Raw genomic sequence first — 22936 nt, 5'->3', positions numbered from 1 at the left:
CGTGTCAAAATGATATGTTTAACCATCTACTGCCTATTATCCAGAACAATGGGACCCCTGGATGGATTTCCTCTGAGTGTGAAATGACAGATTCTTCTCCTTTTCTTGCCGAGTGCCCACTCGTCTCACTGTTCCTCTTCAAAAGACCAACAAGCATGTATCACCTTCGTAGAAGGTAAAGACACGTTAGATAGAGTTTCACAGACCACCCCTATTCATGCTTATGATTGCTTTGTCTGGTGGACAGATTTCGGTGTCCATAAGGGAGGGAAAGATGAGAGCTTCTAAATGAGCCATTGCTTTGTCAAAAAGAGTCCGCTTATCTCAAGCAGCACCTGAAAGATTAATGGACTGAGATGATATCAGCGTGCTGATCGAGCCTTAGAAATTAAGAATAAATTAGGATGAAATTAAAAAGACAACTAAAAAGACCTGGTTATTTTGACCCATTCAAAATAGAAATCTAACACTGACTTCATGTGATATTTAATGGGCCAACATATCCATTTTCAGTTGCATTGTTGTTGTTATTGTTGTTGTTATTATTATCATTATCATCATCATCAATAATACCATTATACATCTATATATAATAATAATGACACCTGTTATTATGGATAATGAGAGCAGATTTTTGATAAAATTATGGATGCAGCGGAGAGCGGGATGATCCTGTTGTCCTTGAAAGAAAATAATAACTTGATAACATTAAATGATGAAAAACTATGCTGCAGATGAGCTTAAACGAGGATCTTAGTGAGTGTGCATGTCTCAAAGTTTTGACCTTCAGTAAGGTCTATAATGTGTTATTGTGCCGGAGTCAGGCCCGTCGTTGGAACGTTCACATGTTTATTGTGCTGCTGCAAATATGAATTAAATCTCTGAGAATTGCTAATCACTTTGTAGAGCTGTGACTCTGATGTACAGTGAAGGGCAACGAAGGTGCTGTAGACAATCTCCAGTCCAGACACAAACCCCTCTGTCAGCACAGTGACAGGGACCGAGAGCTGGAAACAGCTGCTCAGTGGAATGAGGAAAGACCTGCAGGACCTGCAGATCAGGAATCTCTTCCCTTTACCATGCAGCATTTTCAATTAAGCTTCAGCACACTGGTAACAATTTATGAACATGACCTTCCAACTCTCCAGCTCCTGTACTCAGCTGGAGACCAACCTCTCCCACCCCCAACTACATCAACACCCCCCCCCCCCCCCCCCCAGTACCCCACTGACCCTCTGACCTGCAGTCCCTACAACATGCAAAACCAAATATGTATTATGTATGTTCTCAAATGCAAGCACACACAGACTCACTGACAGTCCCCTGTGTTGTCATGGAGGGGTCAGTGGTTATTCTTCAGCACAGGCTCAAAGGTGAGTCATAAAAAAAATCCAATACAGTAAATGCACGCAGTCACCAGCATATCAATATATAATAAGGAAAGGGGACAGATGAGGTGCCATAAGAGGATGGAAAGCGATTGAATTCGCTGTTTCTCTCCATCTCCAGTTGCATCAATCTGCAGCTGTTGATAATTGAATTAAGAAGGAGACGTGATTAACAAGTTCTTCAAAAAAGCTGAAATTGCCTCGATTGCGTTCTTTGGGAGCAAAAACTATTTGTGAGATCTCCACAGTTCAGCCAGCTGTCTTCATTTTAATTAAAAATCTTTCAGGGACGTGAGAGTTATGGAAGGTGCAGCGGCGTTCTGGCAGTCGGCTGAATGAAATACCACATCATAAGCTGTGTGTGAATCCAGTAAGCAACAGCTTCATCAAGCGAACGCGAGGAGGCCACCGACCAGAACGGGGGCAAGCAGCCAACGTGCAATAATGCTGGACAACTTTATTGAAACGATGAAAGTTGTCATTAACGTGATCTCAATGCATTAGCAGTAACTTTAATGCAAAACGCTTCAACTTTAGAAGGACTATTTGATCACCTGACTTTTATTCAACCTGAAACATGATGTCAAACACTGGTTGCAAATAGAAAGAGAACATTTATTGGAAGTCACAGCAGCCTTGCTTTAAGCTTCACGTTCTGGTCGGCTTCTTGGTCAATATTGCAGCACAATAGAGTTCGATCACGTTTTGCGCCTTAAAAAAGAAAAATTAGACCTAACACCAACACACAGCTGGAGTGATGACAAAAACACTTAATATCTGTTTCTTGGCCTTTTCCAGATTGCTGCTGCTGACAGCAAAGTAGGCACAGCATTACCGATGCAAGTGTAATTGCATGAATAATATCAACGTCAGACAACCGGAATTAGACACAAGAGGACAGTGACCATAAAATTAGGTGTCAAATTGCTGATCTCACTGCTTATTATGTCATGTCTGTGTGTGCTGATGAATATAAAAGAGAATATGCCGTATCTGCAATGTAGAGACAGTGGGTAAGTGGAGACACCTGTAATGACTATGTAGAACACTGAGGCCATATTTTGCAAATCATCTTAAATAGCGCTAAATGGGCATAAATGGCTGACCCAGAGCTACAGCTGCACTTTATCTTTACCCCAGATAGCATAACCTCCATGGACAAATACAAGACAGAGGGTGTATCTAAGGGAATTGTCAGGGGTTATCTTTTATTGTTGGCTATTATGGGATTTTTTTTTTAATGCGCATTAAAGAAAAGTGGAAAAATTACCCTCTGCATTTAATTTCACTTTATTTAAGCCTGAGATCATAACTCTGCTAGGGCTGCTGCACACACCAGAAATCACAGAATCACACACCAGAAAAGTTTTTTTCTCTTGATTTTTCTCTTGAACAGTTTCAGTTTCTATCAGGTTAGTTTTACAACTCCTAAATAATATTAATATCAAATCTTCCACACAAACAACGAGATGCCAGAGGGAGATCAAAGGCAGGCTGGATCGTAACGGGTCTAGTTTGGTGCATGTCAATTATTTGACCCAGGCAGCTCAGTGGAAAGGGAAGCAATGAATTAGAGTGTAGCATGGAAGGCATTAGAGATTAGGCTCCACTGAGGAATGAGTGCAAGGTCAGGGGTTAGGAATATACCACCAACAGTTGTCAGCGCCCCCCGCCATGTTCATTAGCCAGACATCAGCGGGACGTTGAATAAAAACACAAAGAACCCAAACTTGCACTTCATTTTCTTCCCGATGTCATTCTGTAAGCTGTATTAAACCCTTACCTGGAGATAGTTTCAACATGATGTTGGACAAAGATAAAGGGAAACTTTACCCTAGAACTAGAGCGTACACAGGATGAGATTCCTTTATCTTCCAAAGATTCATTGCTTTGGAGGTCTGATCCTTCCCATTGTGAACATAAAGAAGCATGTCCAGATCCTGCTGGGGTATAAATTGTGCCAAACTCTGTGAGGAAGACCTCATTCTCCCCTCTTGCCCCCGTCGGCCCCCTTAGGTGCGATAAGTAAAGCATGTCCATAAATCTGCAGTCATCAAAGAAGTTCGTATCTGCAGACATGAAGCCCAGAGGGGTCAACTGCGCTGGCCGTCCTTCCTCTCACAGAGGTCGTTCAGCTCTTTTTCATTTGGTTTGTTCTGACGTGCACTTTTGTTTTTCTTACAATGAAACATTGCAGAGAGCGGCGATCTGACGGAGTCGTAAATGAGGAGCAAACCCAGACGTGGGAACGTGAGTAACTGTCTGAGGTCGGCCAGGCTGCATCTGATGTCATTTCCTGCTCGACTGTTATTGATGACATGTTTTTACTGTCCATCATGTGATCCATTTCTTTTACCATTTATAAACGTTCTAAATAAAGATCAAATCGAATAAAACAGTTTTAACTGTAGAATAAAAAGAAAATCCACTCTAAACCATCCGTTAACAGACAATTTGATCAGAATAACCCTCTCCTATGTTTCTTAATATAGCCTTTGTAGTTCTGGTGTTATCATGACAAAACCGAAGCATCCCTCCTTTGCATCTGTGGCTAATGTCAATTAAAGTGAGTGGCTCAGTGTCTGCGACCTAAACATGATGGCTGGTGTTTGACCTGGCCAAGGTCACGCCACAACGTTAACAAGATTTGATCCCTCCTCACACTTCTCCTTTCATCCTTTCCTTTTCTGTGCTTTCCTTCCTACTTCCTGGAACCATATTTCACTGTCAGGTTTTTGTTGTTGCGTGTTTTTTGCTACTCCCCCATAGCTCTCTTCACTTCAGCTTCACTTTAATCAAATTGTAGGTGGTGATGGTCACTGTTTCAGCCATTTCATTTTGTCCAAACGCAGTTCTGTGAACTGTGATTTGTGGCTTTGCTGTCTTTCCTCAATCAACATAAAAGTCAATTTATCATCCAGGTCACTTGGTGTTGACTGAATGCACTTAAATGCTCATTTAAATACCTACTTTGTCATGACAGGAGTGCAAGGACAGACCCTCCAAGCTGCTTGTTTCTGAGATCCTTAATGGAAACATCCTGCTTTTATCTGTACAGTTTTTCTCTTCTTTCTGGCATTGATTTACAAATCAGCTGCAACATTTTCCTACTAAAATCAGGCTTATTAGCAGATATAAATAAGAAGATATTTGTATTTTGTGCTATTGTGGGCAAGTTCATGAATGGGATTATTAGAAAAATCAATAATTGGGATGGAAACTTAGTGCTGCTGTTGTTAGGCCCTACAACACAACACATGACACTGAAAATAGAGCCATTCAATAGAATTCCTCATTCCAGCCTTTTGCTGCAGTTGCAGACTCTATAAATAAACCGTTATTAACCTTCCCCTCCTCCCCACACCTGCTGGAGTGCCTTTAGGCAAGACATCAGACATTCAGAACTGCTGCGCCTGACCACAGACAACTGCTCGGACGGCATGAGGAAGGGTACCCACTGTAAAAAGCCTTTTATAAATTAGATAAGCTTTCTGTAAATGTGATTTCCTGCTGTGTAGAGTGGAACCACAGATTACCCTCAAGGAGAAGAGTACAATCCTGATTCTGCTAATCAATATTACATTGATATGGAAGCAATAATTCTAGCCTGCTTTAGAAATTAAAAACAGACTAATATGATTTTATTGTATACAAAATAATTGTTATGGATAATTATTAGTAAATATTATAGTATTAGTATAGTATATTTTTACCCATTAACAAAGGTCAGAGAACACAACTAAACCAGTTTATTATTGATGCTAAAGACAATTTACATCTGGTTACATCAGTTTACATTGGTTTACATCTGGTTAAAAGATGAAAACTTCAACATGTCACAACAATTGCAGTTACCTGATTGTAATCAAGCCTTCAAAATGCTTATTTTGATAAAATGAAGACAGTGTTTTTCAACAGAAGCAGACTTATTGATAGCTTTCCACAGTCGAGCAGTCGCTGACGAAGCAACATTTGAGCAGATTGGTCCATCTGTAGTGGTGACGCTGAGGTCATCAGGTATGAGAAAAGAACTAAAGGTTCAGTGTGACACTGACTTTCATTCTGGTCAGAATCCCTATAATAATAATACACAGGAGCTCCTGTTTGGTCTGAGGTTGGATTTTAGACTTATCTCCTCCATCATGCAGCAGCAGCAGCAGAAGCAGAAGGAACAGCAGCAGATCTCACTCACTTGATATAATTATCTGCTCCACTGGTCTTCATCTCCTGACTGCTTGTCTGGCTGGAACATTAGTGACCACCACCTTTCAGACAATGGTTAAACAATCTGTTGGGAAAATGTAAGAATTTGTATGTAAAATAGGATTTTAACTGTGATGATGGGATGTGTCTTTGAGCAATTCCAACATGTATGTAGGTCAATGCTCAATATGGTCCTGTTAGCAAAAAGAAAATGTCTGGAGGTCCGCAAATGGCACAACTGCAAACACTCGTGTGCATGCGGGCATGTGGCGCCCATAAGGAAATCCCCCCGTGAGCAAAAAAAAATTGCACCAATATGCTTTTAGACAGGAGGCAGAAAAAAGTTAGTCAAACGTGAGGAGCTGAGACCCACCACGGCTCCATGCCAGCCCGCGGGGTGGCTGCCTCCCAGATGCACGAGCATGGTACAAAACAGCCATTCACATGTGCACGCTTCACTGGAGTCACAACAAGTGGGAATGTCTCAGCCTGAGCTCATGTAACATGGAAACATTAATGAATCTCCAGCAGCAAGATGCACTAGCCGATGCAACAGCTAGTGAGGAATTAAGGGGAAAAAACTAGACATTGTCATAACAGTTTAAATGTCCTGAACTTGACCTTTATGTTTCTCTAACTCATTGGCCATGTCTCACACACTTGTTCCCTGTTCCCTCCTCATGAAGAAGGTTGAGTGACCTCACTGAATTACTCAGAGGAGGGGCTTTAAACAGCGTTGTAGCGCCCCCTAATAATGATGTACCAGAGCAACATCAGCAAAATAACTTTGTTTCTTTCTACTTATTAATAAATATTAAACACTGACTGGTCATTTGTTGATGTACTGTTATGTCTTTAATATTCAAGTGAATCAATAATTAGCCTCATGTCAAGCTTCTTGTGTGTGACCGCAAGGGATGATGGGAAATATTGCTTGGTTACGGAGTGTCAATTGTGCACTACTTTTTACAATGCATTATGGGATGCATTGAGTGCACCTTGTAGGGTGCAGTGACCCCCACTTAACATTTGGATGCCCAAGAATGATGTTGGCCCTACGTGGTGATTGTCATTGAACATCCTGGTGATCAGGTGACAATCAGGTGACTGGACAGGAAGTGAAGGAAACAAAAGCTTGTTTAACAGTTCCAGAGATTACTTCCTGTCTCACCTGACAAATAAGCCTGAACTATTAAATTGAATGATTTTAGGGGAGAGCAACCATTTATCAAAGCACAATTTATTTTCAAAAATGAGGAAATATCACAGTTAACCAATATCAGTAAAAGCTTGAAAAGTATGTTTAAAAATTAAAACTCACCAAGAGGAGCTTTTTATCTTGGGGTGATTCTGCTGCTTAGGACAGAGGAATTGTGGTGGATGCTCAATGCATTTGATGCAGGGATACTGGGTGCGTCCCAGCATCGCTTGGAGTAAGACACAGGAATACATCTCAGGACATCACAGCATACACACACCAATCAGATACCAAGGAAAGAATTAGAAGAACCTGGAGGAGCCTGAAGAGAAAGAACATGAAGACTCCAAAAAGAAAGACTGAAACATCTAACCACGTAAAAGTGTAAAACATGAGTCTTAATTAATAGAATATTACTTACTGTGTGTGTGTGTGTGTGTGTGTGTTGTGTGTGTGTGTGTGTGTGTGTGTGTGTGTGTGTGTGTGTGTGTGTGTGTGTGTGTGTGGATGCCCTGTATCTGCTTCATCTCACTCCTCACTTCAGCTCTGGCAGGCAACTTCTGGAAATCTCACTCCTAATTGATTTAGTGTGCATGTGGGAAAGAGGCTGGGCAGTGAGGAGGAAACCTAGCAAGACAGACCACTCAGGGCTCAGAGAATATGAAAAGGCAGGAAGGTTCTCCCACAGCACTGTGAATGACTGCTGTGTAAGCAGTCAGTCGCTCCTGAATTGCCGTCACAGACCACTTTTTACACCTCTTTCCGTGGCTTTGCCTCCACCCCCCACCCACCGACGACCCTCACACTGTAAGATTAATGGAAGAGTCTCTCTTGGGCCTTTGCTCCCATCAGTCTGTCAACAGATTGCAAAGGTTGGGTGTGTTTTTGTCTGTAAAGGTCCTCCACAGCTTCTCGCCCTCTAGCCTTGGGTTTTATCCAGAGAAACAGCCACACACATGACACAATCTGTCCCCCTGTTCTTGTTTTCCTTTTCCTTGCACCTTTCCTTGCAGATACAACATCGGATCTGGTGGTGGATCGGAAATGTGTTTGACAGCCTGAGTATAAATTATTTGCTGGAATCACCGAGCCTTCTTGCCGTCTTGGTTTTTGGAAGTAAAATATTCATGGAGCCAGAGCAGATGGCCACCTCGCTGTTGTGCTGCCTTTTTGAGGAAATGAAGGTTGACCACATCCACCAGGGATTGGATCACTCTGCCAAATGAGTCCTGACTACTCTCTCATGTGCTATCAGCGTCGACACATCGTCTCCAGTTATGAGGGATGTCAGACAGGTTTAGATGGGCTATCATGTGTAGCCAGTAAGAGATAGACCGTCTCACATCGCCGGCTTGTCGGCTCCGCTGCTGACTGATGCCTCACATTTGGGCTGATGTAATGAAGAAAATACTGGATTCTTTTCCGTAAAAGACATATTATAACAGATGTGTGATTTATATTTAGGCCTGGTCTACAACACAACTTACCAACAAGGTTTCCACAGTACAAATCTGTGTTGGAAAGTCTCTGACGTGTATAAACGTACTGTATACGGTGGCCCCCAGTTTAAAGCAGGCTGAGGTGCATTTGGATTTCATCATTTATAGTTTGGAACTCGCAGCCTGTGTTCAATGTGACAAAAGCATCTTGAGGGTGTTGGAGGCCGTCTGGGTTTAGTTTTGAAAACGAAGCCTCCTGCTGACAGATGAGATTACACTCACATCTCATATTCTTACGTCTGCTAACAAGACCTGAGGTGAACAATCCAAAATAAAAGTACTTTAGCTCATCTCAACAGATGAATGATGTTACAACAAAAATAAAAATGTACGGTTGGAAGAAAAATGAATTGTCCATTCCACAATGAGGAGGATAAAACCTTTCCTACATTATTTTCTTTAAACCTGGTGCTGTCAGGATGAGATATTTTATGATGATATATTTTTTACATCCAAATGTGTCAGTTAGAAACAAAATGTCTTCTTTGACATGAATCCACGACCTGTTGTCAGGGTTGTGGATGAAACCTTAGAGCTCTACGCTGGTGGGCCGTCTGCCCCTGTCCTGGTGTCGTAGTTCACAGCATGAGCCAGACCAGCACCCATAGATTGGTATCAATCTCTGAAGGCTATTAAAAAGCCATTTGTCTCAATCAAAATGGCAGCCAGTCATAGGCAGCCTTATGCTGCTCGTTATCCTTTAACCCATCTCCTCCAGGGTCACACTTGAAAAACCAGGGTGGCTGTTCTCATTGTGTTGATCCTACTTGTGCTACCAAACATGTCGCCCAATTAAATAATAAACATAAAGCTCTCACAATATATTCACACCTATTCTCCAGAACTGAAACACATTTAAATTACATACAAATCAGAGATTAAAATGATACCTCTACATGATTGAGCCTTACACAAGAATTTTAATGCTGTCCAACAGCTGCACTTATATATATTTAATAATTGCCATTATGACTATGTAATACCAGTGATGGCGTGTAGCTTCACACTGTACATACACACGTTTTGATATATGTTGCAATGCTAAGTGTCAACAAGATCAAGAGGGTGTAAAACGAGAAGCATGAAAGAAAATATTTTATATACTGAGGCCTGAAAGAAGAGCTACAGGGAAAGTAAAGGCAATACTGGTGCCAGTAATCAGATCAGAGCACATGGTGACCCTCAAACTGGCAGAGTTTCTGCAACAGATTCCAGGAGCAACATCTGAGCTCAGAGGCTCCACACAGATGATCCAGTACAGAAAGCTCTGGGTTCAAGGCCTCTAAAGAAAGCTGCATATATACACATGCGCTCTAGCTGAGACTGAGAACTATTAGACCCAGAGACCAACAAAGACAGCAGAGGAGATAATGACAGATTTCAGTGGTGGGAAAGAAAACAAGATGAGTGTGGGGACAAAAGCAGGGTGAGACAGAGTTGTAGAGAGCAGGCAGGCTGGAGTGTGCTGGCCAGGCCCCAGCGGAACCATCGATCCAGGCTGGCCTTACATCAGAGACAGGAAACCTGAGCTGCATGCTTCATCACCTTCCCCATGGAACCCCCCCTTCTCTCCCTCCGTCCCTCGTCCTCTCTCTCTCACGGCCTGTCATCCTCGACTACAAGCTGCTGTCAATTCATCATTCCATGGCTAAGACTGGCTGCGCCTCGCGCTAAGTGCACATAGTCGTCCATTCACAACCACTCATACATTACACACACACTTAGTGAGTGAGTGAGTGTGTGTGTGTGTCCCTTGTCATTTGTGCCCATGAGTATGTTTATTATGCATAATGCAAGCTCCTTGTTTGCCTGGTTAAGGTATCGTTTTGAATGGGGTGGGGTGGAAGTGCTGCGGAGCCCAGCACCATGTGACCTGGGGTAACAAGGTTTTGTTTTTGAATTTGTTTGGGTGGGGGGATCCCCTGTGGGACTCCATACAAACCCCACTAGTCTATCCTCTCAGAGCCCTAAGTCTAAAAGATCTCAGCTGTCCAGTGCCAAAGACTTTGATGTGAAGCTTCTCTCTTCATTTACACATCATCATTTACTCTGTAACCAGCAAACACAATCACGTTATTTACACTAAATTCTAAGGAATGCAAACCAGCCTTTGTTGACATTTTGAATATAACTGTCCATCCTCCATACCATTTGCCTTTGAGATGACCCTTTTCCGTTCGTGCTACTGTGGCTCCTCCATTGAAACTGTTTTTATTTAGTACACCAGTCCAACAATAATATCAGGAATCTTCTGTGTATGATGTTGGTGCCAAATTGTAATTTTTGGTTTCTTTAGGGGTATCAGTATTGTAAAAATAAGCTGAACACCATTTTTAAGCTTCAGAGGTTATTCTAATGTCCTCAGCAAGCTGCTAGAATCATTGTTGACTCCAGGTTCAAATTCAGTACTGACCCACTGATAGAAAAGTGCACCTCTTTAACTGTCCTTTGAATCTATGGCCCAGACATGTTGAGTCTGCAGCAGGTTTTTCAGATGGCACATTCTGTGTCTGCAGCAGCTTTTTCAGACGGCACATCCTGTGTGATACGCTCAACTTTCTCCAGGAGACACCAGCCTAATGAGCCACCCGAACAGGACAAACACACATTTTCTCCTTTCTCCCACAGTATCGATTTATACTCTTGATATCAGACCATCTCCCACATATGTACAGTCCCCCCAGAGTCTGCAGAGAGTATCTCCAAGTCCAGCATAGAAAAAGTCCCTGCCTTGGTGTCTACATGTCATTTGTGTATGTCCTGATCGATGCTGGTGGCAGCAAAGAATTCAACATTTCCTATAAATAATGCAAGAACTGCAGAATGACATCATGAGGCATGACATTTTTAGAGGTGACTAGAAACATTCACACTGGGGACGGTCCCGGGGATGGGCAGGATGTGGATATATGCCTAAACCCATAGGATGTATGAAAAAGAAGCCCAACTTGGAGACACAACATGCTGACCTGGTTGAAGCATGCTGGAACCGGTGTATAGAAGTCTTTATGAAATATAAGGATGAGCTGTTTCTGGCATCATGGTTGTGGACCACTCTGGAGGATATTAGCCTATCCTTTATGAATGCATGAATAGCTGGTGCATGAATTTTTCAACATCACAGGTAGGTTCTGGAGCCTGATAAAAAGAAATGCAGACACTAAGAGAAAGTGAAAGCCTGGTCTTCAAATCTGGGCAAACATATTTCAGAGATATGAATAATGTAATGACCTGAAGAGGAGATACATAAATAGCAAAGAGAGGAGAAGATATGTCTTCATCTCCTGCTGGTGGCATTTATGAGAAAAATATCTGCTGTCCTAGTAGATGGGTTTGGTAATGGATAGAGGTGTCTGTCTCTAAGGTTGCTTTTTTTAATATTATTTCTTTAACATAAATTCCCCAAAATAAGACAGTAGGTGTCTTATTTTGTTTTCCTTTGTTTCCTGAGAACTTGAGGGTTCATGGTTCTAGCTCAAATTGCAGACACAAGTTGGAAAGTATGCTATCAGAGGTGCCATGACACTTTCAGAGCACTTCTGTGGTGCCTTAGGGAAGTCCCAAATGCTCACACAGAGCCCTGAACCCCCCCCACCACCACCACCACCACCACCACCACTAAAAATCCTAAAGATCAGACTTTAGTTTCATCACACAAAACTTGTAAGATGTATTTATTTATTCGTTTATCATAGTTTGAGTCTTCCAGAAGCTCATAAAAATCAGACACAAGAATACATAACCCTGAGCATTACTGTAGCACTAAGAATCTTGTGGGTCGGTCTTCTTTAGCCTGTCATGCCACTGAAGTGAGTAAATGCTCATTGTGATCAATATCTATTTCCTGTTGTGTCAAGTTTCAGAATAATGTCCATATTGAACCAATGTTTCAGCAGACTCCCACCACAGCTTTTCTCTCCCATCCAGGCCTGGTTTCTGTTGCTGAAGGAGAGAAAATCCCTACAAATCAGATTAAACAAATGATTTTTAGAGATGCCATTGATCAACCATCTTCCTGCACTGGCCTAACTGGGAGAGCCTAATAGTGCAGACTGGGCATCTCAGAGGAGAATGTGGCTCTAATCTGGTTTGCAATTCCTGTTTATCCTGCACAGATCAGCAGTGTTAACTTAATAGTTGGAAAGTCTTGATCTCACTTTATAGAGTGGGTGGGAAAAAGCATCTTCAAAGAAGCTTCATCATTTAAGACCATTCTTAAAATCTCAAAAAGATTCTGAGTCACTATTTTATCTCCTTTCATTGGATAGTAATATTCTAAAATTTACTGGGCTTCAGGACATCGCTTTATGGCTTATTTACAAAGATATTTACAACAGTGAAGAAGAGTGAGTGTGCTAAATGTGGAAATGACGGTGAAAGAAGTGTCAAGTCAAACCCAGTAAAGTGCTTGTCAGAACGGGAAGACGTGGTGACCTAAAGACACAGAGATAAACACGTTAGAAAAACGCATGAGGAATTAAGGTCTGGACCACTCCTATTACCACTTGTACTGATAAAATGATCTGACGCCGGACAGCTGGTGATGGCTGCTTAAGAGGCCTGCTAATTGATCTGATTAACTGCAGGTGGGGAGGCAACCAGCACAAAAGATGGACCACGCCCCCTAGAGGACAAACAGAGCACCAAACAACCAGAACACATACCAGACATAGGATCATAACAGAAATCCCCCTCAAAGGTCGCCTCCTGCAACCGACCCATCTTATAGGGGGATCGCAATAGAAATCCCTCAACAAGACCAGGATGTGGCGCCGAGGGAACCATGACTACTCCTCAGAGTCATACCCCTCCCAGTCGACCAGGAACTGAAGACTGCGTCCTTGTCGTTGGACGTCCAAAATATGTCACACCGTGTAAGCCGGACTACCGTCAATCACACGGGAGGAGGAGGGGACTCAGACATGGGCTTCAGAAGTGACACATGAAACGTAGGGCACACCTTGAGGGAAGATGGCAACTTGAGACGCGCAGCAGTTGGGTTCACCATCTGATCCACTTCAAGTGGTCCAATGAACCGTGGAGCGAATTTGGACTACACGTGGAGGGGAAGGTCCTTCGAGGACAACCAGACTCTTTGGCATGGCTGATAGGAAGGGGCCGGAGCTCTTCGATGGTTGGCTTGCTTCTGAGACTGGTGAGATGAACGGAGGAGGGTGGCCCGTACCTGACGCTAAACGGCTTGGCAGTGTCAAAGGTTGGGCTTAACCGAGGGCACTCTCACCTCCTCCTCCTGCACCTCGAATAATGGGGGTTGATTTCCCAGGAAGGCCATGAACGGGGGACATCCTGTTGGAGGCTGACACAAGGGCATATATCACCCATGGTAGGAAGAAGCTCCAGGAGGAGGGATTACAGGCTGAGATGCAGCGCAGGGCACTCTCCAGAGACTGGTTTGACCTTTCAGTCTGGCCATTGGATTGAGGATGGTACCCTGAGGAAAGGCTTACCGTTGCCCCCAACGCTTTACAAAAGACCTTCCAGTTCTGCGACGTGAACTGCAGCCCACAGTCAGACACTATGTCCCTAGGGAGCCTGTGCAGGAGGAAAACATGCTTAACTATAAGCTCTCCAGTTTCAGCAGCAGAAGGCATTTTAGGAAGAGGGATGAAGTGTACAGCCTTGGAAAACCGGTCGACCACAGTCAGGATGGTGGTGGGTCCAGCAGATGGAGGCAGCCCAGTAACAAAATCCACATCAACGTGGGACCAGGGATGTCTTCGGATGGGGAGCGGATTGAGGAGCCCCGTGGGTGAACGGGTGGAGGACTTCCCTCGAGCACATACCGGACAGGCAGTGACAAAGGACCTAATATCTTGTTACATAGAAGGCCACCAGAATTATTGCTGGACAAAGCGAAAGGTCTGGGCATGGCCTGGATGCCAACTGAGCTGCGAAGAATGCCCCATTGTAGCACCTCAGAGCGAACAGACTCTGGGACAAATAGCCAGTTGGGAGGGGTACCTGTGGGACTGGGCTGAGACTACTGCACCTCCCACACCTTCTCCTCTATTGCCAATATATCTGCTGCCACAATGCAGGAGGGGGGCAGGATGGGCACAAGCTCAGAACTGGAGGGATCGGGAGAGAACTGGTGGGACAAGGCATCCGGCTTAATATTACAGGATCCAGGCTGTGTTTGCCGAGAGTTAAGCCACTTCACACTCCAGAGATATGCAAGGTTCTTATGGTCTGTCCATACCACAACCTGCTGAGCTGACCCTTCCAGTCAGTGCCTCCACTCCTGTAAGGCCAGCACCACCGCAAGGAGCTCTCGATTACCTATATCATAGTTTCTTTCTGCAGGGTTCGGCGGCTGAAGAAAGCACAGGGATGAAGCTTCTGGTCCACGGAATCTTGCTGAGAGAGAACGGCGCCCATGGCAACATCAGAAGCATCAACCACCACCACGAACTGACGACTGGGATCCGGGTGAACCAAGATAGGAGTGCAGGTGAATAGTGACTTCAGACGGGAGAATGCAGCCTTGCCTTACCTTGTTGTAACCTCGGATAAACCATCAATAAAAGTTGGTAAAGCCCAGGAATTGGAAGAGTGACAGCCTGCCAGTGCTCCTGCTTCTCTGATGAGCTTATTTTGGCCGTGTGGGACAAGAGGCAATGAAGTGGCCAGCTTGGCCACAGTATAGACATACCCACGAAACCAGCCTCTTCTGCCTCTCTGGACCAGTGAGCCGTGCTCGTCCCAGATGCATGGGCTCTGCCGATGTTGAGGAAACAGACACTGGATCATCCGACTGGGTTGATCAAAAACCCGTCGCAGCTCTGTCACGACAGCTCATAATTAGCTAACGCGAGCGCACGATTCTCAATAACTACAGTGGACTACTGTGCAGCACGACCAGACAAAAGATTGACCACAAAGGCAATCGTCTACATTAAGGTTTGGAGATCAAAAACTAAAGAGCACTGTAATAAGAAGCTACCACACCGACCTACCTCACCCAAGTAGCATTTGGAATGGGGACGTGGTTTTGCAGAATTTAGCTGTTTTGAGAAGTAACGATGAGTCTAAGTTACTGTGTAGTAGATGGTTTATTCAGTCAGTCGGTCAGGATACATGCATATAAGCATGCAGAGAGATCTCTGACTATGCGCACACAGTTCTGATCTCATGTAGCTGAAGGCCTGCCTCCAAGGCGCGGACACAGGGCGCCTGCACAGCATGTGCTCGCACCTATCTGGCTGGCGCCAGAAGTTGAATGGTTGAAGATATCCCCCTCCCCATTCGTTCGACGCAGGTCTCCTTTGAACACCAGGGCACCTTTGTTTCCTGTGAATGCACGAGGTGCCAGACAGGCTCATGTGCTCACCCAATCTCCGACACACTCTTCCTAATTTCCATTTCTTTTCCTTTCTTTTTCACTCAATTTCCATTACAGTTACCTCCTTTTGATCCTACTTGGATCAACCTGATTTGGACAGTATACTTGATATACTTCAGACACACTCCTCCTTACATCCGGAATGTCATCCTTCATCTGTTTAAGACGTCCCATCATTGAAGGATTAGTGTGAGGACCAAAGCATTAACATCAACTTAGTTCATCTTTATAACCCTCTTCCAGTTCAGATTCGGATGAATTGTAAGGTCTGGTTTCCTGTGTGGTACTAGGGAGAAGATGGGTAGTACTGCTACGATCGATACCACACCCAGGACAAACAGGAATTTCCTCAGGATCAGGTCGGTCCGTTGCCTGGGATGCAAAGGCTTTCCTTGGAGGCTCATCTTGTTCTTTCGTTGGTGGCTTGGCACGCCACTTATAGCAGCAGGGACGCTAGTTCCACTCCCTACTGACCGGCTCCTTCGGTTCTGTCACCTTCTTGCAGTGGGATGCGTGGATTCACGTTGCTCTCTGGGCCACTTTCACCATGGTCTGAATCACCAGCAGGACTTAGAATGGGCCTTGCCACCTTTTCTGGTTCCAGCTGGTCCTCCAGAAGTCCTTGATCACCACGTAGTCCCCTGGATGTAACGGATGGAGCTGTTGGTCCGCTGGAGACAGCAGTGCTGCTTTCACTCGTGCCCGGATTTCTGAAAGAGATTTAGTGAGATTCCTGCAGATACAGTCAGCAGTGTGATTAGTGTGGGCAGTGCATTTACAGATTGCGACCTATGAGGGAAGAAGGACAGCGTCCTAAAGAGCCGCCACTAGCCGATGATTCAAGATAGGAGCACTGTCAGACTTGAGGAAACCCCTGTGTTTCCACAATGCTCCAAAGTCATGAACTATGCCAAAGGCGTGCCTAGAGTCGGTGTAGATGGTAACCGACTGGTTGGCTGTGAGGTGGCAAGCTCTGGTAAGGGCCACCAATTCAGGCTGAGTAGTTGGACGGTAATGATGCAGATTCAACAGTGCCGTGGGAGTCACAGACTGCATAACCGGCTTTGCACAGGCCCGTGTCCGAATCCCGGGATGCTGACCCATCGACAAAGAGAACAAGATCAGGATTGATAAGAGGTTGATCCATGAGGTCAGGACATGGGGAACAAGACACCGAGAGTTCCGCCACGTAATCATGAGGGTTGCCCTCCTCCGGGTTGGGGAGGAGGGTGGCTGGATTCAAGACATTGCAGCATTAGAACATCAAACAGTTGACAGACACACACAGACAAGCGCAGATCCCAGTACATAGTATCAGTGGTTAGGTGAACTGAGGCTTGTGCATTGTACATTACTTCTTTTTGTAAACCTAAATGAGTACCTTTTCATGTTGACCGATCAATGCACCCTGGAAGGTCAATGTCTGACAAATCGCCTCTGTGTCTGCTGGGTGCATTGTGGTCAGTTCATTCTGTTAGGACTCAAGAAGACAGTCAAGAAGGCAACTTCAGTGCACAACAGTTTATTTACAAAAATATTTACAACAGTGAAGAAGAGTGAGCGTGCTATACATGGGAACGACGGTGAACAATGTGTCAAACCCCAGTGAAGTGCTCATTGGAACGGGAAGACGTGGTGACCTAAAGACAAAGAGATAAACACAGTTAGAAAAACGCAATAAACACGAGGAATTAAGGTTTGGACCACTCCTATTATCACTGGTACTGACAACGATCTGATGCAGGAAAGCTGTGCTGGCTGCTTAATAGGCCTGCTAATCAACCTGATTAGCTGCAGGTCGATTGGCTGCCGGCGGCAGATGGTTCAGCCCCGCCCCCTAGAGGACAAACAGAGCACAAAAAAAACAAAACACACAGACCAGACACAGGATCATAACATAGAGGCTTTTATCCTTACCAGACCCTTTCCAGTGAACCAGTACTGGTTACTGTGGGTAGGCCCTTATGTAAAGTACATTAAACCAATAAACTCAATTATTACAAGGCTTGTCCTGATACAGTTTTTTTCCCACTGGCCAGACAAAAACAAACACAAAACAAAAGCTTCCGGTTTAATTTTCACCATTTAAGTAATTCCATATTAAAAACATTGCAGCTGGGTTCTAGCCTGTACCGAACAGCACTATATACAGTCTACGACAACAAGAAGCTACGCAGGTGCTGTCACAGGTCCTGCACCTACACATCCACCATCAAGGTTCCCATCTCCCCACTATTTACTCCATGCACCCTCATTCTGCTCGGATGGACAGGAAGTGTCGTATCAACTCAGGATCTTTCAGGAATAATTGTTGGACTAATGTTCCCGGGGAATCCTGGAAGTGTGACATGCCTTCATCCTCCACAAAGAGCAGAAAATGTGGTAAAAATCTGGAAAACAGAAGTTTTCTGGATCTTAAATGATGAAATGACATAAATAAATGTCAAGGACCCTTTAAGAAACATCTTCTACCAGCAACCTTTATCTCCAATAGCAGCAGATCAACAGTATTAATGGGCATCAGCAGCAACTAACGGAGCTCTTTGTGGGCTATGTCTGGAAGGGAAGAGGGGGAAGTGGCCCTGTCATAACATTCCTCACTACACCACATTAGGGAGATGAACCTTAGATTCAGTCGTGGGCTAGCAGACTTTGAAAAGGATTTATTAATCTCTAAAGAGAGAAATAACTTTGCTTATTGTGTCCTATGATCTGCATTACCATGGTTACATACCACATACCATTTTTCAGACCCTTGATGACATCATCGCAGACACACCCTCTGCGGATAGGGTGTGTATAGCTAATGTACAGTATATAGCTTACAAGTTTCCTGTTACTGGTTGTCAAATCTTGAGAGCTACTGCATCAAGACTCTAATTTGAAGCTTTGCATCAAATTATATGATGAAAGGGGCCACCACCATGTTGAAACTGAATAATGTTGGGCGGTCAGATAAACTAGGCAAAAAGTAATCATGTCGTTCAAAAATCACAAAATATCTGGATGTGATGCTATTAAAAGCACTTGATTTTGATGAAGAAGCCTTTTTTAAGCTATTTTGAAGAGTTTCCACCTAGAGTACCTAACTGGCCCCTGCACAGCCTAGATAGGCATCTGAAATTACCAATTAGTTCACCAATTGGCTGCAGCAGATTCGATTGGTTTGTAATTAATTCTAGTTACTGGCCCGTAGAGCAGGACGGATGGCGCCATGCCTTTGTCCCACTGACACACTATCCCACAGAGTCGGGCCTCCAGTGGGGGGCAGTGGACATCAATACAGAGCCCAGCAGCTACTGGGCTTCACCTCCACAGACACTCACACATGCATAAACAGATACATAATACCTAACACACACTCTGGTGCATACAAACATGTAGACGGAGCAACTAAGACAACAGAAATATTATGTATGGAGATCCTGACTCCTGTGTGGGGGATGTGTGTGTGTGTGTGTGTGTGTGTGCGCGTTCATTGGGTGTGTATTTAAGAGACACTACAAAATCCCTGTTAGGATTGAATTTTACACCTTCAGTATAGACTTTACTTCAAATATTTCATCTTGCTTACTGAGCACATGGTGCATAGGAAGGGAGAGCACATGACTGTGACAGTAGTGAGTGGCTGGTGTGGAAGCAGTCACTCTGCATGGAGGTCAGACACTGAAGGTCAAGGCTTGAACACCCAGGATCTGAAGGCTGGGAGGCTGAAAGAGATCGATGATGTAGATAAAAATACTTTCACCTCACAAGCTCACACAGACACACACTGAGCAACACATCTGCACACCTCCAACAAATGACACATTAAATGGCACTACAAATGGTCCCAGTCTGCTTTTAACGAAAGTGATATCAAAGCGAGCGAGGTGACTACTGGCGTTTAGAGTAAGGATACAGTAACTGGAGACCATTAAAAGATCATAACAGTTTAAACGATGAGGTCTTCATTGTTGCTCCAGCCCAAACCTACAATCAAAGCGCCGTCTGCATTCAGTGCAAAAGGAGACAGCAAGGCAGGTAGAGTTTCGTCCTCGTCTTCCTATATGGGGAGAATCAGCTCCTGAAAGGCCACATGTGATTTATGTAGGCGGCGAGGGGAGTGGTAATTGAGAGTAAAGCTCCACCAAGCTTTTAGTTAATGACAAGTGGACTAGTGAAAGATGTCTCTGCCACCACCGCCTCGTATTATGGATCCTGGTTAACAGTGGGAAGAGCACGCTCATCAGGTAATGAATGAAGAGTCAGGCTCAGGATGGATGGAGGGCATGACAGCTTCGGAACATAAAACAGAATTACCTATTCAAGACCACCTCTCTTAATGGTGAACTGGGCAGTATATTAGAGCAAGCTGCCAAAAATTGTTTGATAATGCTGGCAGGACGAGTGCTGTTGTCCTGCTGAACTCAGGTGCTTAACTGCATTACTGCACCAGCAAACAAGAGGACAATTTTCCACAAAACACTGCTACAGCATGATGAACCTTGAGGCGTCTCAAGTCAGTTGGGTAATGAAACAGCCACTTAACGAATGAGCAACATGTTTGAGCTCCGCCTCATCAGCACAGACAGATGAGTGAGATCACCCAAAATCAATATTTTTACTGTCTTTCAACAGGAGACAGCTGCTGGCATCTGCATGAAGAACATCCTCTCACAGGGCCGGAGGAAGAAGTCCAAACTTTTCCCAATCCCAGCAGGAATATTGATGTGTTCCTTCCACTCTGGCACTGACGGGCGCAGCCACAAATTGTGCAAATAGCTTTTGTTAGCGAGACAGTCTTAAGTGTTGGGTGAAATATGGAGAGACATAAATAACAGCAAGCTGCAGATGGGCCTTGATCAAAACAAATCAGGTTTATGTGCAGGGTTAAATGGGTGACTGTGTTATCCACACACATCAATCCATCATAATCAGAACTTCAGCAGGACTTGTTAGCATAACTACTGACACACAAACAGTCAACAGCTCTTTCTTTTATCTTCAGTTAATATTAGCACCAAAGTTTATGGAGGCTTTCAGATTAGAAACTTCGGCTCAAGTTGGAAATAGACACTTCATTTTTGCCAGGATAATAAACCTTATAATACAGTTTCTGTCATTACAACCAGAAAAAACATCCAGCAAACTTTAAGAAAATCACAATCAATAGCTGCAGTGTGTCAGGACAAGAATCTGACAGAAGCAAGCTTAAATACATGACCTGAAACAATGTTGAATGAGATGTCCTCATTCCTGCACCACTAGATCCAAACAGCTCAAGCTTGCAAAACATGCTGGGAGGGGAGGGAGAGGCAGCGTGGGCTGGGGGTGCTCGGAGCACGCCTGTGGCAAACTCCGTCAGATAGTATTTGTGTTTAGCGGTGGGTCATATCAAGAATTGATGAAGCTCTTTGGTAGTGGCGCATTCATCGGTAAGAGGAACAATCAGAGCAAAAACTGCAACCCAGCTTCCATCATCACAAAGTTCCTGAGAGCCATCCATCAGCGCCAGCCATAGGATCCTACTCTTGTGACCAATTTGGTGCTTCAAAGGGGCTTTGGGCTCCAGCAGCAGGTGCTTAATGTAGCCATTCATTATGAAGCTAAAGCCAATATAAGTAAACTTTAACCACAAAAGTCAAATGGTACAGCGATATCCAAAATATTCACAAGTGTGTGTGTATGAGTAACTATGTGTGTATGTTTGTGTGCATGCCAGAAGGAAAAGAGAGGGATAATAATATGGTCCAGACAGATAGAAAACAAAAGGAACAAAATAACAGTAGAAGAAGCCGTGCACACACACAGACTGACGCGCACACGCGTGCCTGCAGGCCTGACTGGTTTAAACTGCCTTGGCCGTCTGTAGGCTAACCACAATCCTGCTCCCTGCAGCTCTGACCACAAAGCAGTCAACAGAGGCACACCAGGCCTCATCCTCCATGACACTCTGGTCGATAATCGTACACACCACTCCAAAGCAAACGGCCACTGTAACTGCTATAGCTGGGCCCACTTTGTCAGCAGCACAGATGTGCCTGGACGAAGACTGGGGGAAAGAACACACACACACATGCCTGAGCACCTGTGGCAATAAAAGGTCTGATGGGCCAACAACAAAAAGAACTGTCCACGACACACAGGGACACAACAGCAGAGACAGATGTGTCCCATAAAGCTGCTCACAATGTGCATAAATACTCTATACATCTGTGCTCCTCCAAATTACTGAGCCCACTCCAAATAAATATAAAACTTTCATTTTGAAAATAGTATAAAGGATTTGATTGAAAAAGTCTGTTCTTCAATTTGTAGTCTGATTTTTCTGTTAATATTTGTTCTTTGTTAAAGACAGCACACAGAAAATAACTTTTCATTTATTAGGAACCCTTTTTCTTTCAGATAAACAGATCAGTGAAGCTGGAAAGCATCAGAATATTAATCAATATAGTTGTCTGAAGGTTATCAGGTGTGTCTGTAAGCAGCAGAGGTCGGAGGTTCTGTCGGTACAGCCTGACCAGGGTTGGGGGATCAGAAACACGACATTACCCCCTGCTGGTGAACATCTGCATCTCGTGTGGGTTCCAGTCTTGAGTCATTTTGTTGAGAGAAAAATCATAAAACAACTGCTTTATTTAAGAAAGTACTAAAGTGGCTTTGCCTCATACAAATCCAAGCTCAGATCTTTGCTGGTTTCAGTTTTCTTTTTTTTAACTTTCTTAGTTAAACTACATATTTTTCTTGTTTTAGTTTATTAAGTCAGTTTTATGGAGGATGATAACAGATCCTTAAATCTCTATATGGAAAGCAGAGACAGTAAAATACATTGTTGTTTATATTTAATGTAGTTTTCAAGTCAATTTTTAACACACAATAGTAAAGAGACGGTAGCTGAGGGTAGCTGACCCCCCCAAAACCACTTTAGTGGCCTCGCCTTCCTGCCTTTAGATGGACTCACACTGTAAACATGCACAAGCACACAAAAATGACCTACACAGGGCAGTAAAAGGACAAGTCAACAGAGACCTGCAGGAACAGAAACATGGAGAAGAGAAGCGAGAAACACTGGAGGAAAAAGGAGGAGAGTGAGAAGGAGGTGGGGGTGAGGGGTGAGGGGCGAGGACATGTGCAGCAGAGAAGCATGGGGACAAAAAAGGTGCAACAGAGGTGAAGAAAATATTGTTTGGAGGTTGAAGGGACTTGAGCAGAGAAGAAGGGGAGGACATGGAATCAAGTGTAGAGGACAGGTTCGGCGCCCGTGGAGACGTCGGTCGCTGGGCAAATTAGCGTAACACCAAAA

The 22936-nt window shown here is 44.1% G+C and overlaps 2 long non-coding RNA genes across 2 annotated transcripts in view; both read right to left on the bottom strand.

The window, feature by feature from the left end:
* Window positions 1-5122: 5122 nt before the first annotated feature.
* Window positions 5123-7214, bottom strand: LOC130521585 (uncharacterized). The gene is made up of 2 exons (XR_008949380.1): window positions 6913-7214; window positions 5123-5676 (listed from the first exon to the last, which is right to left on the bottom strand). It is a non-coding gene; the product is annotated as an uncharacterized LOC130521585 (long non-coding RNA).
* A 4714-nt stretch (window positions 7215-11928) lies between these two features.
* The window catches only part of LOC130521582 (uncharacterized), a 12744-nt gene continuing 1736 nt past the window's right edge, over window positions 11929-22936 (bottom strand). The window contains exons 1-2 of the long non-coding RNA XR_008949377.1: window positions 17381-22936; window positions 11929-17291 (exon numbers count right to left, since the gene is read on the bottom strand). The exon at window positions 17381-22936 is cut by the window's right edge and continues 1736 nt beyond it. This is a non-coding gene — a long non-coding RNA (uncharacterized LOC130521582). The remainder of the gene's footprint in view (window positions 17292-17380) is intronic.

This window comes from Takifugu flavidus, chromosome 2, assembly GCF_003711565.1.
Source record: "Takifugu flavidus isolate HTHZ2018 chromosome 2, ASM371156v2, whole genome shotgun sequence".
Lineage (NCBI taxonomy): Eukaryota > Metazoa > Chordata > Actinopteri > Tetraodontiformes > Tetraodontidae > Takifugu > Takifugu flavidus.
The sequence above is the reverse complement of the archived record's forward strand: the minus strand, read 5'-3'. Positions and strand labels throughout refer to the sequence as shown.